Below are 3,497 nucleotides of genomic sequence, written 5' to 3'. Positions count from 1 at the left end.
AGTTTATTTGTGGATGCAAAACTACAGTTCCACTGGAAAAGGAAAAACATCTCCAGCTCTCTAAGTGAACACAGGTTTTTGTGGCTTACTGGTTCCGTTTTTCTTTTCTTTACCAGTTTTAACCTTCATCTCAGACTGCAGAATCGACAGTCCCCTGTTACCTTGGCAACGATGATAGGATAATAGAATTAGAATGTCCCAGGGCACCATTCTCACATCATACTCTTCGGAGAAAAGAAAACAACACAATTGTGAAATATATTTTTTAATACTTTAAAGGTACAGTACTACTCATTTAAAATTTATTGCATTTAATGGTAAAACATAACGTATGTTAAAATTTCAGTAATCTTAAAAAAATTCAGCCAAAACAATAAGGCTCTATGAGGTTAGGGATTATTCAACTATGTATTTTTCAGTGAGCTTTACAAGTTTCTCTTGGCATTTCATTTTCATCAGTTTAAAACTAATGACTGAGAAAAATTTATTTGCAGGGTACTCTCTGAAAGTATTTCCATTTGATCTTGAAGACTTGAATATTCCTAAGGATGTTCACACTTTCCGCAAGTGTTCTGGAGAAAGAAGCCCACAGCTGTGAGTCTTGGTACTCCCAAACCACCACATTCAGCACTGGCATTCTTCTGAAATCTGCCACTGTTTTGGAAAACTATTTTTATTTGCTGTGTTGACTTTACATTATTATAATAAATACCTGAGATAAAGAGAAAAGACTTATTTTGGATCAGATTTTTTGAAGGTGTTGGTCCATGATCATTTGGCACTATTGTTTTGGGGCCTGTGGCTGGTCAGCACATCATGGTGGAAGTGCACAGTGCAGGGAAGAAGTGAAAGAGAGTAAGGAAGAGACAGGGTCCCCTTAATTCCTTCAAGGGCACACCCTCGATGACGAGTTCTCTCATTATGACCCAGCTCTTAAAGTTTCTACCATCTTCCAATAGCACCGCTCTGTAACATCCGGACAAAGCCTGTAACATGTGGACCTTTGAGATCCAAATTACAGCAGTTTCCTAGGCTGACATTTCTTGCTTTCCTTTATCTTCCTTCTTTCCTTATTCTTTTTTTTTTTTTTTAATTTTCTTTTTTTTTTTTGTGTGTGTGATCTTGGAAACTGGACTCTGGGTACTATACACACTAACCAAGTATTCTACCACTAAGCTATATCCCCAGTCCTTACACTTACATTTCTAGTGCTGTGAACATACTTCTTTGTTCTATTGTTTCTATACTGCTTCAGGCACAATTTCTGGGAGCCACTCTGGTTGTTAAGACATGTAGTAGGACACCTTGAGTATCTCTGGGTCTGTCTTAGTTGATTTTTGAATGCCTTGCTCATTCATCCTGTCCAATCTTTACCCCACCCCATGGCAGTTGGATTTCCTTTTGGTATGGCCCAGCTACACTTTAGAGCAACAAACATCCTATATGTCAGAAATAAATATGCATAGTTCATTCACTGATTCTCTCTTTATGAGAAATTAGGAGATATAAAATTCATATACTAATATTCTGTAGTAATAATACAGTTGTTTAAAAATCTCTTACCATAGATGTATTAATAAATATTCCCCACAGTGATGATCTGACTGAAGAAGAACCTAAAAATGATTTTCCCCCTTTCCAGCTTAAAGAATCTTAGCCATACAATACATGAGAAACTCCCTGTTTAATATGAAATACCAAAATAGTTTTTTATGTTAGAAAATTATGCTTGGAGTGGGCCATGGTGGTGCACGCCTGTAATCCCAGTGACTCAGGAGGCTGAGGTAGGAGGATCGCTAGTTCAAGGCCAGCCTCAGCAACTTAGTGAGGCCCTTTCTGTTTTTTTTTTTTTTTTTTTAAAAAAAGGGGGCTGGAATGTGACTCAGTAGTAAAACACACCCTGGGGTTCAATCCCTGGTTCCCCCCAAAAAAAGAAAATAAGAAAAGAAAATTATGCTTGGACTTGTAGCTATGTGGTGGTGCCACAGGGACTAGAGGTTTGAACTGCCTAGTTTTCTACGTTGAAGGATGCCAAGTAAGGTGTTCAACATATACATAGTTGACTTGGTTCTTACTCTTTGATTTCTTCTAGGACTCGGATTCTGTAGGCAGTGTACACTATTTACATTCCAGCATTTGACAGTTTCTGTTGTAGTGTAGGAGGTATCTCTAATGAGATGGGAGAATTTTATGACTAACATTTCTCTGCCTTCCCAGGAAGTAAACATTATTCACCATCTAGTATATGGACAGAGCAGGAAGCAGGACAGAAGGAGATGGATGTAATGATTTCTCCCCCTCCTCAGTGTGAAGTCAGTTTGGTTCTGATATTGAAGTCTGACTCAGCTCATTCTAATTCTGCAAACATGTCTCTGATCTCGTTTATATGCAAAACACCCAACAAGCATGGGATTCAAAGATAAAAATTGATCTGTAAAAGGCTATTTTGGGAAGTTGTTGCTCAGGGGGACTCTTTATTGATCCTCCTTCATCTTTGGCTGTGTCAATTTTTAGAGAATTAACATAATTATTTAAAAGAAATGCTGGGTGCACACTGAACACACAGATGAGCAGCCCCAGGAGTTTGAGCCCACATCTCTCAGAATCCGTAGTGACAGTGCCTAAGCCGGCCCTGAAACCCGGGAACGTCACATGTAAACACCAAGAAGTATGGAGTCCTGGAGGCTGCTGTAATTGGGAGGAGTTCTTCTCCAGGATCTAAGAGATGACAGATCGGTTCAAGCTTGAAGTCCTGGAATCAGACCAGAAACATGACAGGAATACCTCGATTTCCTTCAGTGATAGTCAGAATTCCTTGGCTCCATTCGTCTCACTATCCTCCAGACAGGATTGGTGTTTAGCTAGTTTAGGCACCTGATAAGAATTGTAACTCTTCTGTTGAGCACCATACACACTACTTCATACACACCGTCCAAATGCTCTGTGATGTGGGAACTACCATCCGACAGATAGGGAAACCCAGGCCTGGAGGAGTTAAGCAATTTTCCAAGATTACTTAGAGAACAGCAGATGCAAGATTCAGACCAAGTATTCTGCGTGCACAGCCTCCATTCTTAACCACCAATCTAAAACTAAGAGATTGTTATTTCTTTTTATGTAAGAACAAAGTACTTTTTCCAAGCAAGACGTTTCTTGAATAAACTCAGCTTCTTTTCTGATTAGAAGTTCTCTGCATTTTAACCCTCGAACTGTGAATTCGGATGTAGGGACCTGTGTTGGTTAAGAAAGAACCAACATTCAAAAAGCAGAAAAGTCTCAGGGATAGCTTTTTCCCCCCCTAATTGCATTGATGGTTTGTAAATTCATGTTCCTCCTTTAATCACCAATGCCATTAGAAAATGAAAATTGATAATCTCCCTCTATCCAAACAGAAGTTCTGAGAACAGCCACCGAGGGGTGAGTCAGGGTTTCTGCTCTTCAGTGACAAGTGTTGCTGGAGGAGATAATTACTTTGCTACTGGCAGAGCTTCTGCTTC

This window comes from Sciurus vulgaris, assembly GCF_902686455.1.
Source record: "Sciurus vulgaris genome assembly, chromosome: 9".
Classification (NCBI taxonomy): Eukaryota; Metazoa; Chordata; class Mammalia; order Rodentia; family Sciuridae; genus Sciurus; species Sciurus vulgaris.
This window is presented reverse-complemented; position numbering follows the sequence as displayed.